The 13,180-nt window shown below is 40.7% G+C and overlaps 1 pseudogene; it reads left to right on the top strand.

Moving 5' to 3' along the window:
• Positions 1-291: 291 nt before the first annotated feature.
• LOC119486536 lies at positions 292-11,792 on the top strand (annotated as a pseudogene).
• Positions 11,793-13,180: the final 1,388 nt, after the last annotated feature.

Raw genomic sequence — 13,180 nt, 5'->3', positions numbered from 1 at the left:
GTTTAAATTGTATGATCACAATAAGGTTCTGTAAATTAAAAATGACTATACAGTTGTACTTTTAAAAACAATTACTTTTTAAAAAATAAATATGTATTATAATTTAAACAGTTTAGGAAAATAGAACACTGATGTATTTTTAAATTAGTATACCTTATATAAATGTTGTTCAAGAGCCTTAAATAAACTTAAATTGAAGTAATGATTAAGCAAAAATCAAGACCTGGCCATAATAACTGAAACCTGAAACATCAGTTGATACAATTCCAAAATGTTTTATTCCTGCCAGGCTACCCTACCTCATTTGGTGTGTATACCACATTTAACTTCTACTGTGTCATCAAAACCTGATTCAATATAAAGGCTACTTGAGAACACAACCGTGTGTGCCACTGAAGACCTGAGTTCCTGCTTGTGGTAAGACTTTATGCTTTTAATCTTGAGACCATTTTAATTTGTTCTTCATTAAAGAAATAAGTTATGTTAATAGAATCATTTGTTGAGTAAAACTTGTTTTACACCTACTCAATAACAATAAAACCTGTTTTGAACAGGATTGGTGAATACTGTTGACATAGAGGTGGTCAGGTAAGGACAACTTTCAAATGTTTAACTTTTCTTTAGAAGCGTTTACTACTTATGTAAATTTGTCTCATTCATTGCATGTCTAGAGTTATTCATCCAAACATTTTGACAAAACACAACAATATGTTAGTATTTATTCTCAGTAAAATCTAAGTCTGAAAAGGACTTTGAGTAAAGTTGAAGCCCACCTGTACAGTAACGATACACAGACATGGATTCAGTATGGATATGTTTACTATTCAGCAGAATTTAGAGAATGCTGTTTAATAACATGCCCTTAAAACATTGGTATAATGTTGGCAGTTCCTTTTTAAATTACAAACAAACAACAAAACCTGTTTTGAACAGAATCAGTGAATACAGTTGACAGAGAGGTGGTCAGGTAAGGACAATTATCTTACAGACATCAGCCGGCACCATGAGTACGGACGCGGAGATGGCCCAATATGGCAAGGCTGCCATTTTCCTTCGTAAACCAGAGAAGGAGAGGCTTGAGGCTCAAACTCTGCCATTTGATGCCAAGAGTGCCTGCTACGTGGCTGATGTCAAGGAGCTGTACTTGAAGGGAACGATCCTCAAGAAAGATGGTGACAAAGTCACCGTCAAAGTCCATGACACTTCAGGAGGTTGGTATCAGTAAAGTCAGAGTCAATTGGGTATTCAATATGATCAGTTCTCATTGTGACAAATGTTGTGTTACAGGAAAAGGTAGTTCAAAGAAGCTGACGTCTCTCCAATGAACCCTCCAAAGTATGACAAGATTGAGGACATGGCCATGATGACCCATCTCAATGAAGCCTCTGTGCTGTATAACCTCAAAGAGCGTTATGCAGCATGGATGATCTACGTAAGACAATCTGCTTTATGAGAAAAGACAGCTATTGAAAATGGTCTATACTGGTAGGAAACATAAGTTAACTAGGTGAATATCTATGATCACTTTCAGACCTACTCTGGGTTGTTCTGTGCCACTGTAACCCCTACAAGTGGCTCCCAGTGTACGACTCTGAATGTGTAGCTGCCTATAGAGGCAAGAAGCGTATGGAGGCTCCACCCCACATCTTCTCTGTCTCTGACAACGCTTATCAGTTCATGGCGACTGGTAAGTCATGACTATAACAATGTAGAATTTAGTCACTATGAGGTTTCTGTTGCAGTGAAAACATAGTTAATTCCTTTGTTTTGGATTCAACAGATAGGGAGAACCAGTCTGTCTTGATCACGTAAGTTTGTTACATTTACATTTGTTGACTGCTGTTTAACATAGTCAAATATCTTAATCAAATTACTTATATAGTCTGTGTCATATTCCTAGTGGAGAGTCTGGTGCTGGAAAGACTGTGAACACCAAGCGTGTCATCCAGTACTTTGCAACAATCTCAGTTGAGGGGGCCAAGAAGAGGGACACTTCAAAGGTATATTACTGATGATTACAGTTCAAGGATTCTTTACCTAAGGAATATTTTTTCCAGAGAAAAATAAAGTCATTAACCAAAAATAAATTCTAAACCTGGATTATAGGGGTCACTGGAGGATCAGATTATTGCAGCCAATCCCCTGCTGGAGGCCTATGGTAACGCCAAAACTGTGAGGAATGACAACTCTTCTCGTTTTGTAAGTATGAAATGATTTCTACAAATGAGAGAGGTCTTGTTAAAGATTGTCCCATGTGGAGGGACATTAAACATCCCTTTGTTCCAAACAGGGTAAATTCATCAGAATCCATTTCGGCGCAACTGGCAAACTGTCTAGTGCTGATATTGAGACATGTAAGTAACAATCCTCAAAGTACATACAAATGACTGGAATTGACAATTGACCTGGCTGTGACTTACGAACAATATTTTTAGATCTGCTGGAGAAGTCTAGAGTGACATTCCAGCTTCCTGCTGAGAGGGGCTACCACATCTTCTATCAGATGATGACCGCCCACATACCTGAGCTGATTGGTAAACAGATTGAGAATTTGCACGTTTAACATACTTATAGTTTTCATATGAAAAAAATGTTATGAACATTTTCACCCTTTTTTGATTTCCAGATTTGGCACTCATCACAACCAACCCCTACGACTTCCCAATGTGCAGCATGGGTCAGATCACTGTGGCCAGCATTGATGACAAAGTTGAGCTGGAAGCCACTGATGTGAGTGATCTTCACTTCAAAATATTTAAATATATTCTGCATTAAATGCAACATCAAAAGTGCATTTTCTACAATGATTATGTTTTGTGTGGACACATCTTTTGTACTCAGAATGCTATTGATATCCTGGGCTTCATTAATGAAGAGAAACTGAGCATCTACAAGAATACTGGTGCTGTCCTCCACCATGGTAACATGAAGTTCAAGCAGAAGCAGCGTGAGGAGCAGGCTGAGCCAGACGGCACAGAGGGTGAGTATTTAATGTCAGCTCAAAGTGAATAGCTTGGGAACAACAGTAAAAAAAAGTTTAATCATACTTGTTTCTGTTCATATCATGATGGAAATCACTGAACTATTTTCAGAGGCTGACAAGGTTGCTTACTTGCTGGGTCTGAACTCGGCTGACATGCTGAAGGCTCTGTGCTATCCCAGAGTGAAAGTCGGAAATGAGTATGTCACCAAGGGACAGACTGTATCTCAGGTAAACATAAATTATCAATATCCAATATCCTACTATTTAGTTAGTTCTACTAAAATAAGGTAGTGTAGGATTTATTAGAAACAAAGAAATGCAATGTCAGGTCAATTTATTACTATTTTCGATGAGTTTTACACATTGAATGATAAATGCATAATGCAGAATAAGTCAAGGATCATCTTAGATGGATTTTTTGTTTCATCTATCTCACAAATTAAAAATACTAGTAATCCATTATTTTACAAAATGATTGACTGACAATCAAATACATCCTTATTTTTATTTAGGTGAATAACTCAGTGACTGCCCTCGCCAAGTCTATCTATGAGAAGATGTTCTTGTGGATGGTCATCCGTATCAACCAGATGTTGGACACTAAACAGGCGAGGCAGTTCTACATCGGTGTCCTGGATATCGCTGGCTTTGAAATCTTTGATGTAAGCTTCATTTCCAACAATTGACCAGCCAATACTTTCCATGACAGAATCATTCTTATTGCCTACAAGAGATTATACTGAGTATTTGTCTCCTCGCAGTTCAACACACTGGAGCAGCTGTGCATCAACTTCACCAATGAGAAACTGCAACAGTTTTTCAACCACACCATGTTTGTCCTGGAGCAAGAGGAGTACAAGAAGGAGGGTATTATCTGGGAGTTCATTGACTTTGGCATGGACTTGGCTGCCTGCATCGAGCTGATTGAAAAGGTAATCACTTAATTTTGTGATTATATATAATTGTTCTTAATTTGACGTAATGTAACACTTAATGACACTTCTTCCCGCTTTTTTCAAGCCCATGGGTATCTTCTCCATCCTTGAAGAGGAGTGCATGTTCCCCAAGGCCACAGACACATCCTTCAAGAACAAGCTGTATGACCAGCATCTTGGCAAAAACAAAGCATTTGAGAAGCCAAAGCCCGCCAAAGGCAAGGCTGAGGCCCACTTCTCCCTGGTGCACTATGCTGGTACCGTGGACTACAATATCGGTGGCTGGCTGGACAAGAACAAGGATCCACTGAATGAGTCTGTCGTGCAGCTGTACCAGAAGTCCTCAGTGAAACTGCTGCCTATTCTGTATCCTCCTGTCGTTGAGGGTATGATAGTTTCCACAGTAAACTAAAACACATTTTAAGGTTATAGATACTGAATGTTTTCAATCAGTAGCATGTGTTCATATAAACTTGATGTGTTGTTCTAAAAAAGCATGTCTACTTAAAATTATCAACAGAGGCTGGCAAGAAGGGAGGCAAGAAGAAGGGTGGTTCTATGCAGACTGTGTCTTCACAGTTTAGGGTAAGGTTTAACTTTGCAAATATATCCTATATATCTCAGTTTACAGTCAAGTTCACAATTGTGGCATTTTATGACAAAAGTCACCATTTTACATCTACAGGAGAACTTGGGCAAGCTGATGACTAACTTGAGGGCCACCCATCCTCACTTTGTGCGCTGCCTGATTCCCAATGAGTCAAAGACTCCAGGTACATAGAGATCATAATCTCGACACTTTGTTGGTATGGTTTACTTAAAATGGGGCCGCTTCAACTGAGACTATTTATTCAAAGAAGTTGTTATGAAATGTCTTTTTTACAGGTCTCATGGAGAACTTCCTGGTTATCCACCAGCTCAGGTGTAACGGTGTGCTGGAGGGTATCAGAATCTGCAGAAAAGGTTTCCCCAGCAGAATCCGTCTATGCTGACTTCAAACAGAGGTATCAATGGACATTTTAATAACATTTTGATGCAGATCATTGAAATAAAATGCTCACACTGACCATTAATTATCTCATAAAAAGGTACAAGGTACTGAATGCCAGTGTCATCCCTGAGGGACAGTTCATTGACAACAAGAAGGCTTCAGAGAAGCTGCTTGGATCAATTGATGTTCCTCATGACGAGTACAAATTCGGACACACCAAGGTAAGTACCATGATTGCATTCATATACTTAAGAGTACTTACTAAGGATGGTCAGTCCATGTTTAAGTCTGTTAGATGGAAGAGCATCTCAAAAACATTTTACTTAATTTAAATGATTGTGATTGGAAATTTGGTCATGGGCCAAGAAAGGAGTAAAGTTAAAATTGTGCCACCATGTGGACATTGATGGGGGATACACCAAGGTAAACACTCTGCTTATTTTACTGAAGAAGAAGAATCAACAAGCTTAAGTTGTTCAGTCCAGTGTTTGATTGATTTTTTAGATTTTTTCAAGACTAACAGCGTTCCGTCGCCCCAGGAGCGATAATGTGTTCACTGCACTAGCAAATGACTAACTCAATCTATTGTGGTTTGTATTTATTCAATCAAACAATACAGCAGTGGTCATTGCAGATACGCCTTACAGAGATCTGCACTCTACTGTGTGCACTTTTCTAGTTATGTATTATATCTGATAATAATAAAGCAGAATATCTAAAAAAAAACACTTACATGAATGTAATGAAATTGGTGCTGAAGAACATGTGATTAATAGTTAACCTAGAGGCACATCAACCAGCATGTGGCCATTTAGAAAACACCTTTGATTGAACCATGTGGGAAACTTTTTTTTTTTTTTTTAAAGGCTGTGTATTCACTCAGTGTATTCACTATCTGAGTTCATCCTACATTCATTTTTAATTTTTGTTTGTTCAGGTGTTCTTCAAAGCCGGTCTGCTGGGTACCCTTGAGGAGATGAGAGATGAAAAACTGGTATCTCTGGTCACCATGACTCAGGCTTTGTGCCGTGGTTACCTCATGAGAAAGGAATATGTGAAGATGACAGTGAGGAGGCATGTTTAAAACAGCTCAATCTGAATGATGATATGAAAGATGACAAGCAACATTGTCCATAACAGCTACTTCTTCTCTGCAGGGAAGCCATATATTCCATCCAGTACAATAGTCCGCTCATTCATGAATGTGAAACACTGGCCATGGATGAAGGTGTACTACAAGATCAAGCCTCTGCTGAAGAGTGCTGAAACTGAGAAGGAGCTGGCAAATATGAAGGAGAACTATGATAAGATGAAAACTGACTTGGCTGCTGCCCTGGCAAAGAAGAAGGAGCTGGAGGAGAAGATGGTGTCCCTTCTGCAAGGAGAAGAATGACCTGCAGCTGCAAATCGCATCTGTAAGTACACATCAACAAGCAGTTGATGCTTTTTCATGTTTTTCAATGTTGATGTGGTAACATCTATTTTCATAAAATGGACTAGGAAGGAGAGAATCTGTCAGATGCTGAGGAGAGATGTGAGGGACTTATCAAGAGTAAGATCCAGATGGAGGCCAAACTCAAAGAGACAACTGAGAGACTGGAGGATGAAGAGGAAATCAATGCTGAGCTCACTGCCAAGAAGAGAAAGCTGGAAGATGAATGCTCTGAGCTCAAGAAGGATATTGATGACCTAGGAGCTTACCTTGGCCAAAGTGGAGAAGGAGAAACATGCCACTGAGAACAAGGTTCGCAAATAATAATCTGTCCATCAGATCAAGTACAATTATAGTGATTACCATTTATTGACAAGTACTTTCTTGCTCACTTAGGTGAAGAACCTGACCGAGGAGATGGCCTCTCAGGATGAGAGCGTTGCTAAGCTGACCAAGGAAAAGAAAGCCCTTCAGGAGGCTCATCAGCAGACTCTTGATGACCTGCAGGCTGAGGAAGACAAAGTCAACACTCTGACCAAGGCCAAGACCAAGCTTGAGCAGCAAGTGGATGATGTAAGTTTACAAAGACACTTGGATTGGCAAAGCAAGTTTCTTCTTGAATGTGATAATTAAAAACTCATTATTTATACAGCTTGAAGGTTCTCTGGAGCAAGAGAAGAAAGCTGCGTATGGACCTTGAGAGAGCCAAGAGAAAGCTTGAGGGTGATCTGAAACTGGCCCAGGAATCCGTCATGGATCTTGAAAATGAAAAGCAGCAGTCTGATGAGAAAATTAAAAAGTAATATAGTTTTTTAATTTGTACAATAACCCTTCTTTTAAAATTGTGGTCAACTGCATGAACTCATTATACTTTATCTATCACTCTCAGGAAGGACTTTGAAATCAGTCAGCTCCTTAGCAAGGATTGAAGATGAGCAGTCACTGGGTGCTCAGCTTCAGAAGAAGATCAAGGAGCTTCAGGTGACATATTGTGTTACACAAAACATTACTGTATACATTTCCTATTTTGTGTATTAAAAGTGAAAGTTTACTGAAAGACATTACATCTACATTCAACAGGCTCGTATTGAGGAACTGGAGGAGGAGATTGAGGCTGAGCGCGCTGCTCGTGCCAAGGTTGAGAAGCAGAGAGCTGACCTCTCCAGGGAACTTGAGGAGATCAGTGAGAGGCTGGAGGAGGCCGGTGGTGCCACTGCTGTTCAGATTGAGATGAACAAGAAGCGTGAGGCTGAGTTCCAGAAGCTCCGTCGTGACCTTGAGGAATCCACTCTGCAGCATGAAGCCACTGCTTCTGCTCTTCGCAAGAAGCAGGCTGACAGCGTTGCTGAGCTGGGAGAGCAGATTGACAACCTCCAGCGTGTTAAGCAGAAGCTTGAGAAGGAAAAAAGTGAATACAAGATGGAGATTGATGACCTCTCCAGCAACATGGAGAATGTTGCTAAAGCAAAGGTACACAATGCATCACATGCTATTTTAATACACAAATTAGAATTGTAAATAAGGTAATTAACATTATAAATAAAATCTGATCACGGCTCTCATCTCTCTTTTCCTCATTAGGGAAATCTTGAAAAGATGTGCCGTACTCTTGAGGACCAATTTAGCGAACTGAAGACCAAGAATGATGAAAATGTCCGTCAAATCAATGACTCAAATGCACAGAAAGCACGTCTCCTGACAGAAAATGGTATCTACCAGTTATCATGAATGAAATGTTTTGTAGGTTATTGAGAGACATACACATAAACTAATGTATTGTAGACATCTTCCACACTAGGTGAGTTCAGCCGTCAAATTGAAGAGAAAGAAGCTCTTGTCTCTCAGCTGACCAGAGGCAAACAGGCCTTCACACAGCAGATTGAGGAGCTGAAGAGAACGACTGAAGAGGAGGTTAAGGTAAGAAACCAGCAACTTAAGTGTGTATTGGTATTATTCGTTTGGGATGAGGACATTTTGTGAATTCAATTATATTTCTTACACCAGGCCAAGAATGCTCTTGCCCATGGACTGCAATCAGCTCGCCATGACTGTGATCTGCTGAGGGAGCAGTTTGAGGAAGAGCAGGAGGCCAAGGCTGAACTGCAGCGTGGAATGTCCAAGGCCAACAGCGAGGTGGCTCAGTGGAGATCTAAGTATGAAACTGATGCTATCCAGCGCACTGAGGAGCTTGAGGAAGCCAAGTGAGTAACATTAAACAATTAAAAGGCCAGTTCAGAAGTGAAGCATTTTAGCATAACTCAACTGACAACTGCATTGTTTTTATCAATACTTGCAAATTTAATATCTGCTGTTGTGAAGACATAAACATCAACAGTGCTCAAATATACAAGCTCCACCTTTTGTAATATAATTTCTAAAAAAAAAAAAATGTCCTATGATCGGGGCGATTCGGTATTTGTATGTTATATACGGATTCAGCTGTAACATAATATGTCAAGAGCTCACCTTGTAGATTCTTGTTACGAAGGCTTCGGGTAACTTCCTAGTTTTCATTGAGAGACAATTCTTACCTTTTCCAAACAGGAAAAAGCTGGCCCAGCGCCTTCAGGATGCTGAGGAACAGATTGAGGCAGTGAATTCCAAGTGTGCTTCTCTTGAGAAAACCAAACAGAGGCTCCAGAGTGAGGTGGAGGACCTCATGATTGATGTGGAGAGGGCCAATGGTCTGGCTGCCAACCTTGGACAAGAAGCAGAGGAACTTTGACAAGGTAGCATTGTTTACTTTGTGTGGCCAGGCCATACAAACAATGACTATAGATATATTTATTTGTCTTGATGTTGCTAACTCAACTGAACTGTATTAATTATGACAATTAAGGTGTTGGCAGAGTGGAAACAGAAGTACGAGGAGGCTCAGGCAGAGCTTGAGGGAGCACAGAAGGAGGCTCGTTCTCTCAGCACTGAGCTGTTCAAGATGAAGAACTCTTATGAGGAAACTCTGGATCACCTGGAGACCATGAAGCGTGAAAACAAGAACTTGCAACGTGAGTTTTACATTATGTAACAGTTACATTGTATTCATTACATGTGTGCTATGTGTTAGAATTAAGTACTTCTATTTTACATTTTAAGGCTTAACAATATCAAACACATGTTATCTGTTCTCTCTGCAGAGGAGATCTCAGATCTGACTGAACAGATTGGCGAGACTGGCAAGAGCTATCCATGAGCTGGAGAAGTACCAAGAAGCAGGTGGAGACGGAGAAGTCTGAGATCCAGACAGCTCTTGAAGAGGCTGAGGTAAAAAATTTTCTAGGGAGATCTTATGAACAAAAAAAAAAAAATCATGGACAAATAGTACTAATAAAAGGTTTGAAGGCATATATGAATATTTCATTCTTTGACTATCATTCAGGGAACTCTGGAACACGAAGAGTCTAAGATCCTGCGTGTCCAACTGGAGCTCAACCAGATTAAGGGTGAGGTGGACAGGAAGCTGGCAGAGAAAGATGAGGAGATGGAGCAGATCAAGAGGAACAGCCAGAGGGTGATTGACTCCATGCAGAGCAATCTGGATTCTGAGGTCAGGAGCAGGAACGATGCCCTGAGAATCAAGAAGAAGATGGAGGGAGACCTGAATGAGATGGAGATTCAGCTGAGCCACGCCAATCGCCAGGCAGCTGAGTCCCAGAAGCAGCTGAGGAATGTGCAAACACAGCTGAAGGTATTGTAAGAACACACAGTTGTTGCACAGACTATGGTCAGTGCAGGTACATTTTGGCATTCATGTGAATATTTTCCTGGAATGTTTTCACTAGGATGCACAACTGCATCTTGATGATGCTAGTCAGAGCCCAGGAAGACTTCAAGGAACAAGCTGCTATGGTGGATCGCAGGAACGGTCTCATGTTGGCTGAAATTGAGGAACTTAGAACTGCTCTGGAACAGACAGAGAGAAGCCGCAAGATTGCTGAGCAGGAGCTTGTGGACGCCAGTGAGCGTGTTGGACTTCTGCACTCTCAGGTGAACAAACCCAATCATTTCTTCAATAATTAAAAAATCTAAATTAGATTCTAAATAACGTGAGGCACATGATAAATTAAATGACTAAATCTTTTTCAACTTTTAGAACACAAGCCTTCTGAACACCAAGAAGAAGCTTGAGTCTGACCTGGTCCAGGTCCAGGGTGAAGTGGATGACACTGTTCAGGAAGCAAGAAATGCAGAGGAGAAGGCCAAGAAGGCCATCACTGATGTAGGTTTAAGTTCAATTTGGTCTTACTTCTACTCCAATGTGTTTTTTCAAGATATTTCTCATTAGTATTTTATGCCGTCTCCTCTAGGCTGCTATGATGGCTGAGGAGCTGAAGAAGGAGCAGGATACTAGCGCTCACCTGGAGAGGATGAAGAAGAACCTGGAGGTCGCTGTTAAGGACCTACAGCACCGCCTGGATGAGGCTGAGAACCTGGCCATGAAGGGTGGCAAGAAGCAGCTCCAAAACTTGAGTCTAGGGTAAGAAAGTTATGTTAAGATTTGCGCAGTCAAACAAATGTAGGAAAATATATGGATTCTAAATATTCTATGAATATTCTGTTTTTTCAAAGGTGCGTGAGCTGGAGGCAGAGGTTGAAGCTGAGCAGAGACGTGGAGCTGATGCTGTCAAGGGTGTCCGCAAATATGAGAGGAGGGTGAAGGAGCTCACCTATCAGGTACAGTCACTTTTAAAGTTAACATACAAATCAACTTATGTTGATTTAACTTATTACTAAAAAGATGTCAAGATGTACTTTATATTTTACTTTAAAATAAACTTCCACAGACTGAAGAGGACAAGAAAAACGTTGCCAGGCTGCAGGATCTGGTTGACAAGTTGCAGCTCAAGGTGAAAGCCTACAAGAGGCAGTCTGAGGAGGCGGTAAGGAAAACTTATTTCTTTTCATCACTGAAAACTTGATAATGTGGCAGATTTATTTCACACAAAGCAGACATTTTGTCTTTTAGGACATTAACAAATGTCAATCTCTGTGTTTTTTCAGGAGGAGCAGGCCAACACTCATCTGTCCAAGTGCAGGAAGGTCCAGCATGAGCTGGAGGAGGCCGAGGAGCGTGCTGACATTGCAGAGTCACAGGTCAACAAGCTGAGAGCCAAGAGCCGTGACTCTGGCAAGGTAAATATATACACAATTTAGCTAAATGAAGATTAAATCAAATTTAACTCCCCCTACTCTAATTTATGTCACATAATTATTTAGTTATGACAGCAAAAAATGACCATTATAGCCTTAAGCTTAATAAAATGAATGACTGACAAAACCTTTATGAGTATGATTAGAATATAGGCACATACTCTATGCACTGTATATATTATCTGTTTTATTTTTTTTACAGGGAAAAGAGGCAGCTGAGTAAAGCACTGCATCTGATGGGCGGTTTCTAATCATACAATATGATGTGAAATATACCACAATAAAATAGTTTCTCATCTTAAATTGCATCGTTTGTGTTATTTTGATCTAATTGTCTCCTCCAAGAGAGAGCAAATGTGAGATTTAGATCATTTGTGACACAGCTAAACAAAATTCTACAATCTTTATTGGAATGGCTGGCTATAACATAAGTAATGCTGCATACTTTTTTTTGAGGTACAGGCTGTTTTAAAGTCAACAATGACCAAAAATCATGGGTGTCAAGACAAGTCCCACCCACTTTTTAAAATCATTAGTTTAGAACCCCCAACCTTTACCATGTCACAAATCAATGCATCGTCTGTCCACTCTGCGCTCTTCAGAAGCACTGTGTTAGTGCTTCATTATGGTAAATGGTAAATGGACTTGCATGTTATATAGCGGTTTCTAGTCTTCCGACCACTCAAAGCGCTTTTACACTACATGTCAGTATTCACCCATTCACACACACAGTCATACACTGATGGCAGAGGCTACTAAGGTGCCAACTTTGCCCATCAGGAATAAATAATCTAAATACTCATTCACACACCGATGGCTATGTCTTCGGGAGCAATTTGGGGTTAAGTGTCTTGCTCAAGGACAACGACATGTGACCCGGAGGGGATCGAACCACCGACCTTCCGATTGGTGGACAACCTGCTCTACCCTCTGAGCCACAGCTGCCCTTATCAAATACATTCCGCTGCTTACTGAGACAATGCCCAAATCAATTAAATGCTATACCATGTTTTCACTGATACCTTGCACCCATGCCAGAATCTCACATAGCACGCACACACATGCACAGAAGCATGTCACCAGAGCCAGGCGAAACTGTGTGCTCTGTGACTTTGTGCAATGTGAAATACAACCAGGGTGCCATTTGCTGGGGGGATGGTGGGATTCCCCCCCCCCCCACCTCTGATCTTATATCCCCATGCCTATGCTGAATTATTTTTATCCCTGGTGGGGGAAAATGTAGCCCTCCCTCACAGTGATTAATGCTACTTCACCAATGGACCATATGAAATAAAAAGCAAAATATATTTTAAAAATATATCTAAGTAAAGCACTGCAACGTGAGAACAGTCTATAGCATCGGTGCGGGAAGTGGGGGCGCTGCCCCTGTTTTTTTCTATGTAGGCCTATTGGTTAACTGTATTGGAATGTATCCTCACTGTCCTGCAATTATTATAAACTATAATAACCTAGTTATGGGTCATCCATACACTGCCTCCCTGCCTCTTCCTCTCCTGCCGTTCTCATGGACTTGCTCCATGTTGTCATAGTTGCTGTGGCTGCTTCGACATACAGTATGTTGATGTTCCCTTTTTCTAAACTCAGGGTTTTCCCAACCATTACAATGTGTTTCTGCGCTGCGTAAAACAACAACGTGGAGAGCAATCCGAACGAGCAAACGCATGTGACGG

This window comes from Sebastes umbrosus, chromosome 4, assembly GCF_015220745.1.
Source record: "Sebastes umbrosus isolate fSebUmb1 chromosome 4, fSebUmb1.pri, whole genome shotgun sequence".
Lineage (NCBI taxonomy): Eukaryota > Metazoa > Chordata > Actinopteri > Perciformes > Sebastidae > Sebastes > Sebastes umbrosus.
The sequence above is the reverse complement of the archived record's forward strand: the minus strand, read 5'-3'. Positions and strand labels throughout refer to the sequence as shown.